The sequence below is a fragment of the Canis aureus genome, chromosome 22, assembly GCF_053574225.1.
Source record: "Canis aureus isolate CA01 chromosome 22, VMU_Caureus_v.1.0, whole genome shotgun sequence".
Lineage (NCBI taxonomy): Eukaryota > Metazoa > Chordata > Mammalia > Carnivora > Canidae > Canis > Canis aureus.
The window spans coordinates 48,095,042-48,117,882 of NC_135632.1; the positions used below are offsets into that span (position 1 = coordinate 48,095,042).

General features: G+C 40.8%; 2 long non-coding RNA genes across 8 annotated transcripts in view; one reads left to right on the forward strand and one right to left on the reverse strand.

Moving 5' to 3' along the window:
* The window catches only part of LOC144294171 (uncharacterized), a 227,099-nt gene extending 217,727 nt beyond the window's left edge, over positions 1 to 9,372 (reverse strand). The window contains exon 1 of one of the 4 annotated variants that reach the window (XR_013361612.1): positions 8,891 to 9,372. This is a non-coding gene — a long non-coding RNA (uncharacterized LOC144294171). The remainder of the gene's footprint in view (positions 1 to 8,890) is intronic. The other 3 variants (XR_013361613.1, XR_013361608.1, XR_013361611.1) reach the window with 3 other exon arrangements.
* On the forward strand, positions 1,494 to 14,330 carry LOC144294170 (uncharacterized). 4 transcript variants are annotated; one of them, XR_013361607.1, is made up of 5 exons: positions 1,494 to 1,552; positions 11,038 to 11,151; positions 12,781 to 13,226; positions 13,335 to 13,459; positions 14,112 to 14,330. It is a non-coding gene; the product is annotated as an uncharacterized LOC144294170 (long non-coding RNA). The 4 variants fall into 4 exon arrangements; XR_013361604.1 differs by having other exon boundaries at positions 12,781 to 13,459; XR_013361605.1 differs by lacking the exon at positions 1,494 to 1,552 and adding an exon at positions 9,322 to 9,378 and having other exon boundaries at positions 12,781 to 13,459.
* Positions 14,331 to 22,841: the final 8,511 nt, after the last annotated feature.

Here is a 22,841-nt window from a genome sequence, read left to right on the forward strand (position 1 = left end):
GCTGTAAATGTTATAAAACTTGGCAACATTAAAATAAGATAACTAATAAAATCAGCAGTGTTAAGGAAATAAGAGAAAAAAGTATGTTTGCTATTTCTTCAACTTTTATGGCAAAGATTTCCAAAACTATATTACAAAATTAAATTATATGGTTCAAATATTATTCCAAACTCATAAATTTTTTCATACTAAAGAATATTTGAAGACTAATACATTTTTAATAAAGACACACTTATCTTAAGTATAACCATTGTAATTACAATTTATGTTGTATCCTTAGGCAATTTTTCTAAACTTCTACCTTACATACCCAGTTTTTTCTCTATTATGTGCATAGAGAGATATCTGAAGTGATTTTCACCAAAACTTTATTAATTATCTCTGGGTTTTGTTTTTTGTTTTGTCTCTGGAGAGTGGAATTTGGAAGAATTTTTATCTTTCCATAATCCTTTCTCCATTGCTTGAATGTTTTATGATGAGTAAGTAGCATTTTTAAATAACAAAAGTCATTTTTCTCAAAGAATGATAACAAAATGAGAGAAATATTTGCAACATATATGACAAGCAATAGCCGATACACAGCTATATAAACATCACCAGGAGGAAGAAAACACTATAGGATATTGGCACAGGACATGAAGTCAATTCACGAAGAAAAAATACAAATATTGGTAAGCAAATGAACAAAATGCCCTACTTCATTAATTTTCAAGCACAAAAATTAGATGGAAATAAAATATAAATATTCATTTATCAGATTGACACAAATGAGAAACATTATCAGTCTATGTTTGGTGAATGGCTCCTAGGACTCCTTATACTCTACAGGCATGCAGTTTGGAGGAGACAAAATGTACTGTGCTTTTTTCAATATAGTGAGTTTTACTATATTGAATCAGGACAATGAAGAGATATGAGTGGGGGTAATACATATTCTATGGATAGAATTCTTTTCATTTCTAGTTCTCTTCCCAAATTTTTAATCTTGTCTCTTCTCTCAAGTTCCTTAAATGAATTTGTATTACTTTACAGTAATTTCCAACAAAATCTCATTACTTTGAATCACCAAAAGCAACCAGAATTTTTCATCCACTACTAGTGGGTGTATGAAACAGTACAATCACTTTGAAGAACTGTTTGGGAGTTTCTAATAAAGTTAAAATACATTGACACTATACCCCAGAAATTCCACTCCTAATTATGTACCTGAAAGAACTCAATGTCCATAAAATCTTGTACAGGAATATTCACAGCAGTTTTAGGTATAATAAACAAAAACAGAACACAACCTAAATATCAATAGGAACGTAACTAAACTGGTTCATGCAGGTAATGGGATACCACTCAAAAATGCAAAGGAACAAATCACTGATATAAAAACACATGTGAACGTCACAGACATAATTTGAACAGAAGAGTACACACTACATGCTTTCTTGTATTTGAAGTTCTAGAACAGGGACAATGTATCTATGGTGATAAATGACAAAATAGAGGATATCTTTGTGGAGGGGGCTATTGCCTGGGAAGGGACATGAGAAAATGTTCATGGGTAAGAGAAATGTTTTATATCTTAATCTGAGTGTTGGTTACATAGGTATATGCAAAAGTTAAAATTCTTCTAACTCTCCATTTATGATTTCTACATTTTACTTAAAGAAATTATAAATTGTTGGCTTGGAACAAAGGCCATTTACCCCACCTATAAGGGATGGAACACCAGTGGCTGCCTACACCTCTAAGCCTAGCACCTTCTCTCCCAAAACTTAGTAGATTCCTGGTTGCCTAGGAGCCACCGGAGCCTGGGAAGGACCTGAAGAGCTGGATGGATTCAATCCAAGGAAAGAAAGGGGTGACTGACCTCATTTCATTACTTTGGATGGAGCTGTATCTATGCTGTTTGGTAAAACAGCACAAATGTAAACGAGGTGTAAACTGCCTTCACATCTCATTTAGAGAACAGACGAGGCGTGAAATGCATTTCACAGGCACAAGTACTGGAGGGGTATGCTTAGCATGGTGCAATGTAGAACATTTGTTCCTCTTCCCTCAGGGATGCTGGATTATTTCTGAACATGGCTACTGTAGGGACAGGAGAAGGGGGTGAGGGTGTCAGTGCAGGGGGTGGAAGAAGAGCTCTGCCGTCTCCTGTACTTGTGATGCCTACCTTCCTTCCCCTGCCTGACCACCTCCTACACACCTGTTAAAGTCCAGCTCAGGTACCATCTCCCTGCTCACCACTCACTCTCACTGATTCATGGCTTCCCCCTCAGGGCACCCACAGCACTTGGCTTAGCACACAAATCTGTCACTTATTTCCCTCTGCCTTGTATTACAAGGACAAGGAATGTGTATCATTCTTGTCCTCTGCTGCTTGAATTCATAGTTGCTCAATTAACCCTTAAGGAATGAATGTGAACTGAGGCAAGGGAAATAGGGAGGGAGAATACTGTATCTCAGGATGGCATTTTAGCAGTCAAGCCTCGTAAGATGAATTTTGACAGTAGATAGATTGAAAACTGTTATATCTCTATCACCAATTCTAAAATATTTGGCTGGTTTTATAGGCCTTTGCCAAAAAGTGGCCAATCTTTTTAAGAAAACAGTTTTGGGCTTACATTCCCAGTGCTACTACCTGATAACAATGTCTCTGTGTGAACTGAAACTTACATATTTGAATTTTGTCTCTACTTAAGGTAACCAAAATGAGGAAGACTCCAGGCTATAACACAATGAAATTATCATACCAAAGATTTTTTTTCTAGATATTTCCAGGGAACATTGAGAAATTGAGGTGGAGTTACACACTATGAAATAAATATTTCACTAAGATTTAGAAGATCTGAAATCAAGCCTAGCTTCAAATCTACCTTGAAAAATTGCTTACCATCTTGAGACCTTCATTTCTTCCTATACAAAAAGTGAATTGATTCTGCGGTACAGTGTACTCTATGACCTAATTATTGCTTTCTCCAAGGAATATATCTCAGACAGGTACCCAGCTTAAGACACACAAAGATATTCACCCCAGCATCATATATGCCCACCATTATAAAAGCAGAGACCTGGAAATAATTTGAAAGCTTATAAATGGGGAGTGGCTCAGTGGTTGGCACCTGCCTTTATCCCAGGGCATGATCCTGGGGTCCCAGGATCAAGTCCCACATCAGGCTCTCTGTATGGAGCCTGCTTCTCTCTCTGCCTGTGTCTCTGCCTCTCTCCCTCTGTGTCTGTCTCTCATGAATAAATAAAATCTTTAAAAAAAATAAGCTTATAAATGTGGGCATAGATCAATAATGTTTCCATATGAAAAGGACCCGTGTACCTACTTAGATGGGTCTCAAAGACAAAAGGTTGAGGGAAAAATGAAAAATACAGCTTGGAATTTATAGTACAGTATCATTTAGGTAAAGAAACACTCAAGATAGAGGAGACTGAGACAGTATTAGGAGATAAGAGTATTAGAAACAAATATAAAATATTGAATAAGATAAAAAGAGACTATGTATGAAGCAATGCCAATTGAAAGACATTAAATCTTGGTTTAGCAAAATAGAGACATAAGAGGATAGGCGAACAAGGTTTTATTTTTCCTGATTATCTCAAGTCAGAGCCAAAACCGTCAAGATTTTCAATGGCTTTAAAAATGGCCTCACATTTTGACCATATCATCTGCTATATTTGGTCAAAGGTTAAGCCCCGTGTGTTTAAATAATATAAGCTGCACAATATAAGTGGCAGATTGTCACAGATTTTGCTCAGTATTGACAATCAAGGCATTTTTTATTGTTAATGCAGTGTTAATTGGGACCACGCTAACATTTAATTAATTTTAAGTACAATAGATCATTTGTCAACAAACGGGGGTAAAAATATTAATTGAAACATATGTGAATGGTTATTTGCCATGTGTAGGAAACATTCCACCATTAAAGTTAATCACAGTGTGATTAATTGATTTTAATTGATTCAAGATGGGTTCCTGTGGCATAACAGAAGTCTGTCAATAAAACTTACAATTAAGCCTCATTATGAAAAGTAAAGTTACTAAGATAAGCAGGGATGGGCCAGAGCAGCAGCAGACTGCTTTCTTTATGATTTGGAAGGAAAGAAAAGCCAGCATCACAGGGAGAACGACAAAAGCCCAGAGACTGGGCATCCTGGGAAAGTAGAAGAGATCCTCAGGGAATATACTTGAGCCCGGGAAATGGAAACTGATGAAAACTCTGGAGGTGAGAGGGCTGGTAAGGAGCTGGGTCCAGTGGTGGATGGGGAATGCCTGTGGGACAAGCAGCTCTATCCATCAAGTACAGAGATGAGAAAGGCTCTGAAACCAGTGGGGTCTACAGATACATGGAGCCGGAGTGTTTCAGAGGCTACGAAGCATGCTGGAATGGGCAGGATCACAAGTCTTAGGAGTGAGCTTTCCCTACAAACAGATGTTAAGTTGAATCTTTTGCTGATTAACATGGATGGGGCTCGCAAAGCCCCCAGCGACCTGGGTCTCAGTCATGACTGCTGTTCTGAATGACAGATGCCCACACAGTACTCCAAAAAGTCTTCTTCAGGATGCCCAGCTTTGCATATGATTCTCATTGGCCTACAAGGCCAATCTACTCATTCACGTACTCTTTACTCAGGAAATTGAAGTGCTTGTCATTTGTTTTCACTACAAGCATGGCACATAAGGATTCCCATGATATTGTCCCATCAAACTTCTGTGACTTCCTCTCCCTCACCCTATGAGGGAAAGTTGGAACCTGCTAACAAGTGCTTTTTCCAGGTATTGGGTGTGAATATAAAAACTTTTTGTCTCAGTTCGAATTACTCCCAAAGTAAAGCTAGAGCATAATTAATATATTTGGTCATTGTCCCCAGTTCTTGGCAGATTTTCAAAAACTCTTGGATCTTTCTTAGTGACAGGAGTGTCTTTGGTATGCTAATGAGGTGACTCATGGCAGAAGTCCCTATATAACTTCAAGATGGGAGCTAGTCACCAGAAAGACTAGCCACATAATTAGAGAATTGGAATTATGAACCAGCCCAACCCCTGGGGAAGGGAACCAAGCTGGAGATTAAATTCAATCATGAGTTAATCAATAATAATTGTTAATCCATAATAATAATCATGCATATGTAATGAAACTCCAGTAATAACTCTGGATACCAAGGCTCAGTTAAGGCCTGGTTGAACACACTGATGTGCAGGATAAATGATGCACCCAGATTACACAAGAAGACATGGAAGCTCTGGTCCTCCTTTTAGAAGTTGCCCTATCCATCTCTTCCATATGGCTGTTCTTGAGTTATATCCTTTATAGTAAAACTATAATCATAACTATAGTGCATTCCGTGAGTTCTATGGGATTTTCTAGTAAATTATCAAAACCGAGGGGGTCATGGAAGTCTCTGAATTTACAGCCAGCAGGTCAGAAGCAGGTGACCCTGAGGCTTGCAGGTGACATCTAAGGGGAGCAGTATGGTGAAGGACTTTGTCCTTAACTTGTGGGATCTATGCTAATACCAGGTAGTTGGAGTCTGAATTGAACCCAGTTGGTATCAGAGAATTGGTATCAAAACAGAGAAGGTTAAGACAAAAGTGTGGGTGCAGGCAATTTATTAGGAGGCAAGAAGAAAAAGTAAGGATTGAGACAGAGAAGAGAGAAAAGCTGATATAGAATGCAGTAATTTCTGGTTATCTCTGTGGCAACTAAGGGTCAGTACTGCTAGGGATGTGTGAAAGAACCACAGAGAACACATCTGCAAAGACGGGGAGGTAAAGGATCTCCTCCACTCATCCTCCTCCCCAATTGGTTAAAGGTTGCTCTGGGGAAGTGACTCACTAATTCCTCCACCACTCTGGTTGTAACTGAGGAGTGTCCTTGGCTTCAGAGAAATTCCTGAAGCAACAAAGCAGAGAGACACAGAGGTGTAAGCTTAATGCAAAGTGCCAGAAACATACAAGCATCAGAGGGGTTAGAGAGAGGAAGTGGTTTGGTGTATGACTAGTACCTGGTCCATTCATGAATCCTCTTTTTAAGATTTTTTTTTTTTTTTGTGAGTAGGAAAGAGAGAGCACAAGCAGGTGGAGCAGCAGGTAGAGGGAAAGAGAGAAGTAGACTCCATGCTGAGCAGGGAGCCCAACATGAAGCTCAATCCCACAACTCCAGCATCATGACCTGAGCCAAAGCAAATGTTTAACCAACTCAGCCACTATATTCATGAGCTTTTAGAGCAATTCTTTATATAGTATCTTAAGCTGCTTTTTGGAGTAAAATCATAAACAAATAATTTCTAAGGCAGAATTCAAGCTTTAGAATATTTTCCTTTCCCACCCAGGTCTACCCTACAGAGGAATCAGCCCAAGGGTTATTTGCAAAACTAGGCCCACACCATACAACATCCATCCCCTTGCAAGAACTGTTTGGATTAGGAATGATACCATTCCCTAAGAAGCTAATCCGTAGGCTAGCCACTAGACCATGGCAGCAATGAGGGACAGAGTTATGCTGTCAATGCTGGAGCTAGAGTAGAAACAAAAGGAGAATGATTGAGTCCTGATAATGAAGGAGCCTCCGTACTACAAGGATGTATCAGGATGGTCTGAGGCAAGAGCTGCCTTGGGTAGAGCAAGCATCTAATTCCCAAATTACATTCTAGTATTCACAGACCTCCATGCTATTGCCTTGCTTCTGCAAGAGGCCTTCAGGGCAACTCACAGACAACTTCACAACAGTCCCAGTACTAGAGGTAGCCGGAATGAGGGCTCTTTTCCTGGCCATGTAAGAACGCTTCACAACAGATTGCTTCCAATAGAAGGGTTCTTACATGGCATGAAACCAGCCATGGCCACCAGAACCTGCACCCTCTACCTTGAAGGTTGCTTTCCTCTATCCGTCATCACCATCACATCCTTGACCCATCAGGTGTCCCAAAAAACAGATCTCAGAGATATTCATTGAGCAAGGGTTTGGAAATAGAAAAACTGCAAGTAATAAAGACTCCATTTAAACATAGGTAAGTTAAGATGACTGGGGGCTTGCCAAGGAGAGAGATAGACTGAAAAGACAGACAGACATTTTGACCCAGTTCTGGAATATTTCTTATAGCACAACATCTAATGGGGGCAATGGAGTTAACATTCAAAATAAAACTCTCTTCCTATGACCTTCCAATCACCTTTCAACCTGCCCTTCTTGACTAGAGCAATAGTACTTACTCATAAAAGAGTCAATATTAACGTCATACAAGATAATTTAATCATAAATCCTGTTTTCACTTCTGTCTGAATGTTGGCTTTCAGTCTTGCCCCATATAATGGGGCATCTGGCCAAATTCACATCCTTCAAACCTTGGAACCAGTCACCACAGCCAGGAACATACAACATTATGGTTGCCTGAAGCTGAGTGATTTGCCCAACCCTTTCTTTGACCAGGAACATGGGATACCAAAGGAAGAAGAGAAAGTAACCACATCTATCTCTACCAATTTCCCCACATATTCATTCTATAAGTATATTCAGTACCTTCTATGGACCAGGCATGGTACTAGGCTCCAAGCTTGCAATGATGAACAAATTCAATATAGTCCCCACCCACACTGAACTTACAGTTGAGAGAGTCTAGCTGACTTTGGAAACAAGCTAGCTAACATTTCTGAACATCACTTCTCCCTGTAAAATGACAATAATGATATTTATCTTTCATTGTTGTTGCAGGGAAAATTAGATGCAGCTTCTAGTATTCAGCATTAGTTCAAGCTGTGGTGCTGTGGTCAGGGGTGGCAGCTGCAACATCCTCATTACCTCAAATTCTATAGTGAGATTTGGGGTATTGTTCCTGGCTACACAGCTTCCAAACTGTTCTTTAGCCTCGCTGGAGATTCTGTGCATAAGCTAATATCTTTTAATAAATTACCTTTCTGCTCAAGCCAGTTTTGATTGTTTGCTATTAAAAGTCTTAACTGATAAAGTCCTTAATAAATGGTAACTATAGTTACTAATCTCTCAGCCTCTTGTCCCTTTATTAAGAAAAGTACAGCTGAGAGCCATGAACAGTGGGACCAAAAAAAAAAAAAGCAGCCCGAAGAATTAAATATGACCCACGCTCTAGATACAGTAGAAGTTGAAGGCAGCCCCAAGTCTGATGGGCAGGCAGAGTGAAAAGTCCTTGTCATTTTCCAGGGTCTGGAGGAAGTAGGGAGGCAGTTCTGCCCTCCACACGCAGAGGTAAAACAGTGACTACTCCAAAAGTGCATTAGATGCTGCTGCTTCAACTCCAGATCGAATTTCAGACACTTTAATATGTTATGGCCTTTCAATTGAGTTCTGTATCTTCAGTGGAACAGGAAAGTAGAGAATCTTAGATTTTCCTTGTCGTTCAGGAGACATTAAAGAGAACCATATCCAATCCTTGACCTTCACAGGAAAAGCACAGGACATGATTGGCTCACAGCCTTGATCCTGATGGGGCACAGATGGTTTCCAAATGAGGAAAAGTCCCGTAATTTTGCCAAACTGACCCTGACATGCAGCTGTCAGATAGCCCTTAAGGAACAGCCAGGTCACTAATTAGACATTGGGGCAGGTCACTCTCTGAGCACCTGCCTGAGGGGAGATGCCTATCTTCCTGGAAACACATCTGGCCAGCAGTCTAAGGACTTTAGAATTTATCTGGTCTTGTTTCTCTCACTCCACCCTCAACCAACCTCAGAGTCATATCATCCCACTGGGTCATTGTATCTAACAGAGTGAGAGTATTAAATACAGTATCTATAAAATACTAAGACAATGTAAAATGGTTAGTCGTAATCTTATATTTAAAGATTAATTTTTTTAATTTTTAAAAAAGATCATTAAGTACAACTAATTGTATCTTTGCCCTCACTTACCAGAAAGCAGGCTGAGGGTCCAGGTGGCATGTGCAGCAGTCTTTACTGACTTGACCCTCATGGCTTTGCCTCACCTCTCCCTCCCTATCTTCAGAGAGGTGGGGAGAAGACCAGGAGCAATGACTGCGTCTACCACAGCTCCCACCACCAGGCAGAGTTTACAGAGAGATGCAGGGACCTCTTGCCCCAGCCCCAGAGAATGTTGCTCATTTATGATCCTCCTCTGGGCTCCTAGGGGCTGGTCTAGTGACCCAGGGAGAGACTCTTCCTCAGCACACGGAGCTGTGACCATTCCCAGAATGCTCACACTAGTGCCACATCTGGTATGGCAGGAGTGAGATTCAGGGAAGGTTGGGGTGAGATCATAGAGACTCTCCTAAGCACGCATGAGTTTAGAGCTCCATTGGTTGTTACTATGGAGCCATGGAAGGTTTTTAAACAAAGAAATAGAACGTTAAGACCAAGTTTAAATTCTGACTTAAATTGGAGTGAGTATAACCAAGATTAACACTCCCCTTAGTTTGACTAAACTTTAGACAGACTTCTGACTATCGGCCCTGATCTCCCTTTCCTTAGAGCATTTATTTTTAGAACATTTGTGACTGGAAATTCTTTCTCTGCTCCTTTGAGAGCTAACTCTTCTCCCAGCCAATTACAACCAGGGATATTGTTCTTCTGAAGGACCTGGAAGTCATCTCTTTGAAATGCAATCCTCAAGAGAAGATTAAAGTCATCTCCCAGTCTCTGCTGGCAGGATAGAAGCCTAACTCTGATAAACACCAATTAGCAAATACAGACAGCCTAATCACATTGACCAAACTGCCACCTAATGTCCTCCAGTATTTTTCTACCCGGTACTTAAAAACTTCCATCTTTCGTATCTGTGAAATTGAATTTAATCTTTCTCCCCTATGGCAATAATTTTGATCTTTATTACAGTAGTCCTGAATGAAATCTTCCTGACCTGTTTAACTTCATCAAGTGTGATTCTTTTTTTTTCCCTGACAAAGGTGGGCAAAGAAGCCATTTAGAAGCTGTTATAGTTTTCCAAGAGAACAGAAAAAAGCAAAGACAGTAGAGCTAGAAAGCATGGTTTGGATGTTGGAGAAGAGAGTAAAAGCAAATTTAAAAGTTAAAGCAAATCTCCACTATCCTTAGCTTCTAGGCTCTAATACTGCCATCTCACTCCTGGCATAAAGGACAGTAAAGAAACTGAGCTGGGTTGGAAAGACGACATGGAGAGCTCATTTTTTACTCTGCTGGTTGAAATTTCTGTTAGACAGATGTTGAACACACAGTGTTGGAAATGAGGCAGGGTTAAGGGTACAATATTATATTTATTTCTGTTCTTCAAGATAAAATATATATTTTTAATCATTATGAAGGTAATACACATAGTAGAAAGTTGGAACACAGATAATTAAAAAGCAAAAAACAAACAAAATACCCAGATGTTCAATGAAATAGCAGCCACTATTCCATTTAGAGTAGTCTGTCCCTGAGGGGTTCATGGGCTGGAAGGAAAGAAGTAAGAAAATGGATTGTTTGTAGCTAAAATGACGATTGCTATGAGAGGGTTTTAGGCAGTTACTGTAGGAGGCCGAGGGGTAGGCAATGACCCTGGGAGGTAGAGGATGGGGAAACAGTCACCAGAAATGTCACATTTGAGCTATAGTTTAAAGTATGAGTTTGACAGTTGTAAAGTAGGAAGTTTAATGAAGAGAATGGGAAGGTAAGCCACTGGCTGGGAGAAGACACTTTCTCTAGAACATCCATCTAAGAATTCATATCCACGATTATAAAGAACTCCTACAAAGCAATAAGGAAAAGCAAATAATCTGATTCTGTAAATGGATGAAATACTTTACAGGTACTTCACCAAAAAGGTACTTAAATGGCCAGCAAAAACATTAAAAGGTGCTCAATTGTACTAGCTATTGAAGAAATGCAAATTAAGTCCACAATCCTCCATCAACACACACCCACCAGAATGACTAAAATTAAAAGTCTCAAATGGGGCTGCAGAGCAAACAGAACTCTTAAACTTCTCTAGTGGGACTATAAATTGGTAAAGCAACTGTAGAAAACCATTTATTTTTTTAATTTTTTTCAAAGATTTCATTTATTTATTCATGACAGGCAGAGAGAGAGAGAGAGAGAGAGAGAGGCAGAGACACAGGCAGAGGGAGAAGCAGGCCCCATGCAGGGAGCCCAACGTGGGACTCCATCCCAGGTCTCCAGGATCACACCCCAGGCTGCAGGTAGCACTAAACCGCTGAGCCATTAGGGCTGCCCTAGAAAACCATTTAGTAGTATCTACTAAAACTGTTAAATGCCAATCTGTGGCAGCAGTTCTAGTCATACAAATCCAAAGGAGAATGTGTGTTTACAGAAAAACATGAAAAAAAAAAAAAAACATGAAAAAAATGTTAACAGCAACAAAATTCCTAATAGTCCCAAATTGGAAAAACCTAATGTCCATCAAGAGTAGAATGAATAAAAGTGTGATACATTAATTATACAGAGAGGGCAAGAGAGAGAAAACAATAAAAACAGGAATTGACTACAAGGACATGTCACAATATAAATAAATTTCACAAACATCATATGAGAAAAATAGACAGCCATAAATAGTATGTATTGAATTATTGTGACATGGGAAACAGATGCCGAAGAAAAATTATTAAATTCCCTTACTACCTACAGCCCAGTGACAAGTCCTTGAAACAGGCAGAGTGACCTTTCTCTAAGGACTCAGCTGCCTCTATGTTAATACTTTCCTAAGGAAAACAGGTAATCTTAGCCCAACACCCAGGATCCTGTAAGTCTACTTCAACATATAAAAATTCATTTGGAAACTTCCTTTATCTCTACCCTCCCCAGGATACACGTTGGTGATCATCCCCCAAGCATATGACCCACTGATAGACATCTGAAGGGTCTCATGACTCAGGTTTTGTTATACAGTAATAAGTGACTTTCCTAACAATAGCTAGCCCCCTCAAGGTCCTGGAAACCTTGTTTCCAACATCCCCTAGAGACTTTGTTATCCCTAACCCCCTCCCAACTGGAAAGTATATAATAGGCCCCTCCTCATGATCTCAGTACAGCTCTTTCTGCCCATGGGTCCAGTCCTCGTGCTTTAATAAAATCACCTTTTTGCACCAAAGACGTCAAGAATTCTTTCTTGGCTGTTGGCTTCAAACCCTTACGTTTTTCCTACATCAGATTCCCTTTACATAAAGTTAAAAACCAGTCACAGTTAATGTATGATGTTATAAATCAGAATGTCAGATATTCTGGGGGGCAGGAGATTACTGAAAGGGGGCTCTAGGGATTTTGAAGGGGGCTGGCCTTGTTCTGTTTCTTGATCTGGGTGCTGGTCACTACATGGGTTCATTCTGTGAAGATCCATCAAGCTGAAAATATATAATTTGTATGTTTTCCTGTATGCAGATTACACCTCAGTAACATTTACATTAAGCAAAAGAGAAGCAAGGGGGGGCTCATTTTGCCTGAAATGAAAGTTGCATGGAGAGAAGTTGGCTCCACAAACCTTGTATTTCATAATCACCTATACAGTCTGCTTTTAAAAGCCAAAGACTAGAAAGAAAGGTGAATGGAGGAGCAGAAGTCTGAATTCCTCAAAAAGGAACAAAGACAAGTCAGTGAGAAAGAATACAAAAGGAAAATGATGTAAGAAATTAAAACAAAGGGGAAAAAATACTTAGAAAGGCTGCAGACTAGAAATGGACTGAGAGAAGCAGGACAGTGACTTGACAATCATAGCATTTTTGTTTTCTAAATTTCATGTGAGAAAGAGTGTAATCAAGAATATTTAGAATGCTTAGCCCTACAAAGATCTTAATTGTTCTCTCTGCTTGTTTCAGGTGGAGCTGGTACTACATTCTGAGGCAAATGGAGTTTTTCCTGAGATTCTTCAATCAGGAAAGGAGAGAGGTCAAATAAGAGTCTAAAATTCTCAGAACCGAAGGAAATCCTCCCACTGTTCTCCGCCATTCCCTCCTCTCCCACTGACCCCTTACCTCATTACTGCCTCAGTCTGCTAAATATCCACCTTGCCATGCCCACCTGGCTGCCTCTTTCCCTCCACCTCCCTCCTTGCTGCTTAACCATCAGTTTTTCAACTGTCTCCCTGTCCCACAAATGCCTTCACAGGAAAGGCCAGAGGCCCTGGGCTCAGTGGCTGGGGTCTCCACCCTGTGAGCTCTGACGGAATTTTAGTGCAATCCAGCATCGTTCATCATTGTCAGGTCTCTGTTGCACTGAGAGATCGCCACAGCAAGTGCAAATCCACTGTTCAGACATCAGATAGGCAAGTTGTCTTCATTTCAGATTCCCAGAAAGGTGACAGTTCTTCTCCCAAGTTAAAACACTTCAGGTCAGAAGCCAGGACACATGAGAAATCCTTGTCTTTTTCCAGGCCCATGTTGGCTTTGGAGTAGCTGGAACCAGGCCCTGAGGTTGTGGCAAGGAATGCAGCTTTCTCTTACTTGGGCAAAAACTATGCAGAATCTCCTATAAAGGAATAAGCTTCTCTTCGGAAATGTGGGTATTTCTGCCCCTCTTTGGCCCCATAGGTTGTAGAGACTCACTGTTAGCTCAAAACAACCCACCTTATGGATCATGAAATCAAAAGAAGTGAACTCCAGCTCAGCGACTTTCAAAGTGTAGTCTCCGGACTAAGATCAAAAGCTTAGACATGACCTTGGAGTTTATTAGAAATGCAAATTTCTGGTCCTCACCCCTAGATTTACAGAATCAGAAACTAGGGATGGGGTCAGGCAATCTCTGTTTTAATGAGCCCCAGATGGTTCTGTGCAAGCTTAAGTCAGAGGAACACTTATCAAAGAGTAGACTTGGATGTTACTTCCCACTCCTCTGAGCTGGATCTTCAGAATTTCTTCTGAGTAATGGGGGCTGAGGAATCCTAGATTAGATCTCTGGAGGAGGCTCTCTTTCAGCTTTAATATCTGTGATTCTAGAGCTTCAAAGTACTCTAATGCTTCTCTTAGGGTACAGCTAGCAAGAGTTCATTTGTTATTCAAGCCAGGTGCTGATTATACAGCCCCAGGGATTTATTTGAGTCATTGCCAGAGCAGTTGAGAGACAAGAAGGGATAACAAAACATTAAGATATCGTAATGTCCTACAGAAACAGGTGAACCCTTCTGAGCCTCCACACTTGTCCCCTAATACAGATGCGGGACATGCTATATAGCACCAGCCATGGGACATGGAAAGAGGAGAAAGAGATTCCCTGTTTTGCAGAGGGATACCTCAGAACGAGTCACAGAAAAAGCAGGCTTCTGGGATTTCTCTGCCTCTGTTGTTCTAACCACCATCTACTCTCATGTCCCCTAGACCTGTACCCCTAAAGCCAGCCTATTTAAAATAAATCTCCCACAGTCTGTTCAAAAGAGATTTGTTCTCCTGAATTTGTCCCAGACTGAAAACTGCACACGTCCAAGGTTTAAGAGCTTATGTTAGGAGAAATTGAACATTATCTCAGGATAATGTTTTCCTACTGCTACTTAAATTTCCAGAGGCATTTACAAAAATTAAACTTCAATGGGAAGCCAAGTCCTTTATTTATGAAGCCAGCAATAGACATTGATCCTGTGATAATGTTATTATTTTTCTTATTGCTCTTGTCCATGTGCATTTCATCATCATTGGGTTGGATGAGTATAGGGTGGCATGGGGATAGAATGTTTATTGACTTGCAGTTTCTTGGTGCTTTAAAAAAGCCTGTGGTTCTGTCTCAAGGCCTTTAGAAAGCTAGTTATGCACAAACACATATAAGCATATTAAAGCTCTTAGTTAATTGGCGTTTCTAATACTTGCTTCTTGGATTTTTTTTAAATGTCCCACTTGGATATTTTTTTATATGGCCAGCATTTTATTAACACTTATAGAAATTAGTCACACATCTTGAAGTTAGATTAAATGACACCCAAGCCATTTAGCCACACAGGTGAGGCCAATGGACTCCTTAGTCTTCTCTATATACTAGGCAAATGGGGCCAATCACTTCATTTATAAGAATAGACTTGGCCAAGAACTTTAGAGGATGCTGACTCAGTCTGGACCCAGGCGCAGAGGAGTTGGGCCAGACCAGGGGAAATGAGACCATTATGTCCTGCTGGTCTAAGCACTAAGGATGAGCATTTTGAAGTCCTGAGACGTTCTCCTCCCCCCATCTGATACACGCATCTGGAGTTCAGGCTGCTGTCTGGGTAACAGGTATTGAGCAAGTGGTTTGGCCTCAGGTGAGGGAAGGAGAAATAGCAGTGGCCTGGCAAATTAGAACATGATGTCCACAGCAACACAGAGATCCCTGATTGACATTCAAGGCAGAGCTGTTCTCTGCAAGGTCCCTCTTCCTACATGCTGGCTCTCCTCCCTAGTCTTTTCAGGGTACCAAGGCATCAATCTTTCTTCTATGGAGTCAACCCTACCCTCTCAATCACATTTTCCCCAAATCAAGTCTCTCCCACCTTAAAAATATCTTCCTTCCACTCCATGTTTCCTGCAGCTATAGCCCTCTCTCCTCCTCCTCACACACAGTTTTCCAGAAAGTTGTCTATCCTTGTAGTCTCCATATGCTTCCCTCCCACTTACTCCTCAATTCATTCCACTCTGTTTTCCACCCCCTATTGCAGGCTTAAAATAGCCTCTGTGATTATCAGGTGACCTCTCTGTTGCTGAAATCCAAGGACAATTTTCAGTCCTCATCTTATTTGCACCTCATAGTGAGGACTACTCCCCTTACCTGGAATCATCTGGAATCTCAGGACTCTGTCACCTGGTTTTCCTCCCACCTCCTTGGCTCTTCTATTTCCTTTGTAAGCTCCTCCTCCCCAACCAACATGCTAGAGTTCCTACAAGCTCTGAGGATCACTCTTGATTATTCTCTCTCCCTTACCCCCATCAAAAACATGACTAAATAGGTTCATTTGGGCCCTGTGATATTTGATTATTCTGTCCACTGCTGGAATTATGTCTTTAACTTGTGGAGAGTTGCAGGAGCCATCTGCAGAACAAAGAAAGAATTTGCCTAAGATGACATAGGCAAATTAATGACCACCAGACATGCTGGACCCTGGTGCACTGGTGTTTCCTTGTCACCCTAATACAACCATACTTTATCCAGAAGAGCCAGACATTAATTATGGATCTATATCATCTGTCATCAAGATATTGTTGAGGAAGAATAGGGGCATGTAAGATCCCTTACGCAGGAATGTGCTTGAGTTTGCAGGTTTAGAAAAACGGAAATAAGATTCCAAGTGTGTCCTGAAAAGACCTTCCTGAGGACCAGTCTCCTGGGAACTTAGCAAACAGTGAACCTCCAACTCTCTCCATCTCATCTGGGTAACAGGAGGGAGCTGATGACAACTGAGGAGGGAAAGAGGGAGAAAGCAATACTCAAACTTCAAAGGTTTGGATACAGTTGTCAGCAAGAGGTGAGAACAGCAGATGAGACAGCAACACTCCCTGAAATAATCAATCTGTAAGGACTGTCATGTGAAATGCAGAGCAGACTTGTTCTGAGTGGTTCCAGCAGGCAGAATTAAGACTCAAAAGAAAAAGTTACTGGTAGACAGATTTCAGCCCACTGAAAACATCTTTGGGAGCTGTCCAAAGTGCCAACTGAGGGAAAGGGCAGGAGGGACACTCCTGTCTAGGTTACATATCACTTTCTTATGGGCAATTTCACCCAGATTCTGCACGAGGTGAGCAAGATAAAACTAGATCTGCTTTTCCTACCATGCCTCATGCTTATGGCTACAACAGTGCTGGGTAGCCTCACCTCGTCAACAACAGTAAGGGACCAGTGGACTAATTTAAAAAGTGGAACTTTAGGCTCACAGAAGTTAGGTAGGTGATCTTGATCACACAGCAAACTAATGGAGGATCCAAGATTTCATTTACCCACTCAACACAATGTTATGGAACACTATTTTGTTGTGCATACTGTGGTAAGCATGGTAAATAGAGGTTAGAAAAGTAATCCCATGTCACCAACGACAAAGAATGGAGGAAGAGATATTCATGTAGGCTCATTAATACAGTGAGATAAGACAGAGGTTGATAAGTCCAGGAGGCTATTGTACAGAGATAAGGGACTCCTAACCTGCTCGAAAGGAAATAAGTCCTCAAAGAACATGTGGCCAAAGCCAAGTCTTGAAAAATTAGTGACTAGATTTATTTATTTATTTATTTATTTATTTATTTATTTATTTATTTATGTATGTATTTATTTATTTATTTATGACAGAGAGAGAATGGCAGAGACACAGAGGGAGAAGCAGGCTCCATGCAGGGGAACCTGACATGGGACTCGATTCCGGAAGTCCGGGATCATACCCTGGGCCAAAGGCAGATGCTCAACCGCTGAGCCACCCAGGGATCCCAGTGACTAGAATTTACCAAAGTGAAGAATAGGGGAAGAGGGATGCTGTTGGTGCTCCACCAAGATCTCCTTTACCAGGGTAGCATCCCCATTGCCCAGCTGTGTGTTTCACACCTGCCCCCTTATTGAAACAATTACTCCTGGGCCATTGGGAGACACCTAATCGAGAGGTTATATGCCGTATCCACAGGAATAGCCCCTTTCCAATGACTGACTGAAACCAGGGCATCAGAGGCTCTTCCTGAAATTGGGACAATCTCTATGGTGCAATTAACATTCAGAGCTCCCTGTTGGATCAGTTGAGATTACATTCTTGCTTAGTTCCTTCCCCTACCCTATTGTGTTTCTTTTTCTTCCCTTCTCCTGAGACTATTCCTTTAAGAAATCATAGGAATCTCATCTTCCTCTTTGTTTTCTGGGAATCCTACCTAAGCCAAAGAGGAAGGATGTTCTAGGCAGACAGAATAATGTGTGTAAAGGTATAAATGTGAGAAAGCACAGTACAATACAGAATAGCTGTATTCTATTGGAATGGAGCAGAGGGGTGACCATAGTATGGTATGATATAAACTATGTAGGCAGACTGGGGACAGAATCCCATCTCCTGCCATCTAGCCGATCACCTCTCCATACTATTAAGCTGAACTCTGATATCCTCCATGGCTTCTTTAAATGTGATATTTCAGAGCACATCTAGGCCATGAAGTAAGTTTAAAGAGGAAGAAGTTACAAAGCAAGATTCCTTGATTTATTCACTGGCATTTCACAAAGCAGGAACAAAGACGAGCCCCCTGGAATTTCCTGATTCTCAGACCACATTACTTCTATGGAACTCACCACAGACTCTGCTTGTGGGAGAGCAAATTATCTCCACAGGCTATTTTTGTCCTTCTTCGCCTTTCCAGAAACAGTGGCCTCCCTCGCCCTTTTCATTGGCTCCATCTGCTTTCCTGCTTTCTGGCCTCTATTCATAAGGTCTTGCCCCTGGGTCTCTGTTAGAAGTCAGTTTTAAATTCTCAAACTTTCCAAAGCCAATGAAGCCCTTTAATCAGGAAGTTGGTCTGCCAAGGAAACAATGCTAATTGGAAACTTTTAAGACTCGAGGTCCTGGGGAGTTTAGAGATGGATATGTTTCTTTTGTCTATCATGCCATTAGCACAGAATAAACTCAAGAGGGACAGGAAATAAAATGTGGTCCTAAATAGGAGAAAATAATCCTAAGAAATACACCAATCCTTAAACAAATTAGAGACCTCTGGACTTCAAAGACCATGTCGAAAGCAGCTGAAAAGTGGTTATCTTTACTTAGGAAACACAGAGATGGTCAAAGGTAGAAAGAAATAGGTGGGGCTCACAATATAGGATGGGTCTCAAGCAAGGACCAGCTTCTACATCACTGCTCAAGTTTAGAATATAATCCATTTCACAGCCACCCATGTAACCTTCAAGATTACAAACTCCTCCCTAGTCTACAGAATGACAGAATTAAGACAAAGTTCTTGTCCTAAGAACCTACAAAGAAGGACATAAAGACAGAAAAAGATTGGGCAAAGATAACAGAGTTACCCAAACTCAAGAAGAGTGCAGAGACATGCTGTACCCTCTGGGGGTGGAGGTAGAGGGCATGGTAGACTTTGAAAGACCCTCATCTCCTTCCTAGACACAATATCCACCCAAAGCCAAACACCAACCACTTGATGAGATTTCATGTCCTTCTCTGCTTCTTTGGTTGTATCAACAGAATAATTCTGGTTTGCTGAGGCCAAAAAATAATCTCTTTGAAGAGTCTGTGATGTTTCACAGAATCTAAGGAATGGCTGAAGGTTTGAACTTGGTTAAAAGCTGGGACAAGAGCTTCTTCAAGGGTTTAGATAGCAGACGTTAATAGCAGCTGGTCAGAATACCACTGTAGAACCAATGCGCTCCAACAGATTTTTCCTACTCTTACTTCACTCTGGGAAAAATAGCATCTGATTGGATGAGCTAAGGGCATCAGATCAACTATTGCACAGGTCCCTACTCCACAGGATGAGCAAAGTAGTTCTGTAAAAGAAAGTGAGACACTCTTGCCAGAGGAATGGAGGAACAATGGGTCCTCAGGTCCCAATATGGGGCCCATAAGCCACATGGGCCTGCCTGAGATTTTTAGCCAAGAGCTCCATCAGAGTACTTCTCATTAAAAAGGCAGAAATTCGCCCTCTTCCCTGGATACAATGACTCAGAAGTCCCTGGCTGGAGCTCTGGAATCAGTATCTTAATAAGCTCCTAAGTGGCTCTACCAAGAGAAGGTCAGTGGAGCTGGACCACCTCCTGGATGAGATCTGCCATTCAAGTTCCATATCAGCCACCATGGGCTGAAAAAATTTAAGATGGGCTTAAAAATTGCCTTGAAAAAGATAATTTTTTCTATCTTTTCTCTTTAAAGACTATTTTTAAGTAATCTCCATCCCCTACATGGAGCTTGAACTTACAGCCCCAAGATCAAGAGCTACATGCTCTACCAACTAAGCCAGCCAGGTACTTCCTTCTATCTTTTTTTAAATGCCTATATTTAAATCTATTATAAAAATATTGTAAGACTCAAGGAAAACAGGGCCGAATTTATCTCTGTATTTGCCTCATTCTAGTATGTCTCTTGATTCAGCATCGGGAATATGGCTGACTCTCCACTGTTACCTATGAAAATCCTGACAGCTACCCAGCTGGATTTCTAGCCATAACCAGGAACACCAGAGAGCTCTGATTTCAGGGAAGACCCAGGAATAATCTTGCACCCAAACCTATTGGGTTTCCATGGGTGTTGTATGTCCAGCACCTAGAACAGGACATTAGGTTCTCCATGTATTCGTTGAATGGAGGGAAGGAGGAAGGTAGGAATTTTCTGAGCCACCCTCCAAAATCTGACTAGAGAATTAATCTACTGAGTACCTTTTCACTGAGACCTAGGGATTGCGGATCAAGGGAACCAATGACTACAATTGGCCAAATTAGCTACTTACTTGAGAAACAATATTTTAACGTGTGGATTCCAGAGAGGTGCTATTACTCTTTAGTATTATAAACAAATTAACAAATTAAAAAAAACTCTTCGTGCCTAAAACTTTTAAAAATGTGCTAGTTCTTTAAAAAATAATTCTAAAACCTTTGAGGGCTTGTGATATTTGTGAATTATATGAGAAACACATATTAGGTCTTCACCCTCATTTCTCACCTTCAAAAACCACTGGAATTTCTTAAGTGGTAAGAGAGATAAAGGTGTTTTTATTATGCTAATGAGTTTTCCTAATGCCATTAGACGTCACCTAAGGATGGGCAGGAGGCTGAATTGATCACCCATGGCCAGTGATTTATTTAATCAATGGTGCCTATGTATTGAAGCCACTATAAAAACTCAAAAGGACCGGATTTGGAGAACTTCTGTGTTGGTGAAAATAGATTTAGAAGAGCATGGGGGATCCCTGGGTGGCGCAGTGGTTTGGCGCCTGCCTTTGGCCCAGGGCACGATCCTGGAGACCCGGGATCGAATCCCATGTCGGGCTCCCGGTGCATGGAGCCTGCTTCTCCCTCTGCCTGTGTCTCTGCCCCTCTCTCTCTCTCTCTCTCTCTCTCTCTCTCTCTGTGACTATCATAAATAAATAAAAATAAAAAAATCTTTAAAAAAAAAAAAAAAAAGAAGAGCATGGAAGCCCTGAGCTCCTTTCCACATACCTTGCCCTATGGCTCTTTTCCATGTGATTGTTTCTGACTTATATCCTTTTATGATAAAACAGTGATCTAGTAAGTAAGATATTTCTCTGAGTTCTGTGAGCCATTCTAGCAAATTAATTAACCCCAAGGAGAGGGTTGTGGGAACCTCTGATTTATAGTCAGTGGGTCAGAAGCACAGGTAACAACCTGGCAACTGGTCTCTGAAGGATGGGGAGCAGTCTTGTAGACTGAGCTCTTAACCTGAAGGATCTGACACCATCTCTGGATAGATAGTATCAGAACTAAATTGAATTGAGTTGAATCATAGGACACCCTGCTGGTGTCCAAGAGTTGATTATTGGTCTTGAAAACAGCAGCGCTGACCCCCTACACACACACACACACACACACACACACACACACATTGAAATTGGGTCCAGGAATCTATTTTAGTGCTAGATTATTTACTGTTCATTATTGCATAGGGAGAAGGGGTGGCATTCAAGAAAAAATTCTTCCTCCGTGGTCCTCCCTTCTGATTTAAACCACAATGCAAAATGGTGGGCAATTTCAAGGTTTAGCAATAGTATCCAACTGATCTTTGCAGGATTGCAAATAAAGGAGGCTGTATCCTCAGGAGTACTATTAGAGCTAAGGTCTCTCTGCTCCTATTGTTAAGGAACATTCATTACCAGGCTCTCATATGAAATCCTGAGAAGGAAGCAAATATGAGGCTGCAATGTTCTCTGTAGTTCTTATGCAATTGTCACTTGGGGCTAATTAGAGCTGCTTTTGTAATTCACCAGCTATAAATTCCTTCCAATGCTCTCCCAGCACTGGGAGATTGGCCACCCCAAGTCAAGGTTTTGTGTTGACACTGCAGGTTCATCCACCCAGTGACCGTAAATCAGTAGCAATCTCTCGGCCACCTTGTGCTGGGTGGCCCTCACACCCTACAATGGCTTCTGATTTCATTGTTTTCCTGTTCTCTGCTGATTGGGTTAAAAGATAACTTTGTAGACTGTGTTAGGCAGCACCTGCCTTATTCGCAACTAATTTATTTTAAATTGGCTTAGTACAGACTGTTTAGCCAGTAATGTCTACAGAGCTATGAATTCATTTCCTCGTCTATCCTCTTGAATTTGATCAAGGAGTGAAAATGGCTGTAAAGCTTTATTGCAAGACTTTATAAGAACAAACAAAGGGACCCAAGCCAAGTTAATTCCCAAACTGGAAACAAATATTTCATAAGGTTCTTGTCCATGGTGGAAAATGACAGAACAGGTAGTTACAAAATCTAGTATCTGAAAATTGGAAGAATACATTGTATTCACTTATTGAACTTCTGTGAAATATTAGACCCCTTACGTATAGGTTCATATAGTCTTTCCAACAAAGCAGTGGAAATAGCTATTAATTTATTTTATAAACATAAAAAGAAACTAAGGCTTAGGAAAATTAAGCAACTTTCCCAAGATAACACAGCCAGTAAGATTTGAACCCATGAAGTTCAAATCCAAGATTGGAGCCCTTTCTACATCATCTAAAATTTGAAATCCCTGTGCTTTGACTTGCCAAGCAGCTAAACCAGGATGTGATTTGGGATGTTACAAAAGGATTCACAAAAGGGTTCCTTGAAATAGCCAACTCCCCTATCCTGCTGAAAATATAATTTAAGCTACAAAATTTCTATTTACAAGAAACACTTCTCTATATCTGCTGGATAAAGCAGAACAGAGTTCTCACATAGCCATTTTCCCTTTTTAACAAAAGCACCAAAGATGTAGGACCCATGAGATTATGTGTTATGACTTCATGTAAATTC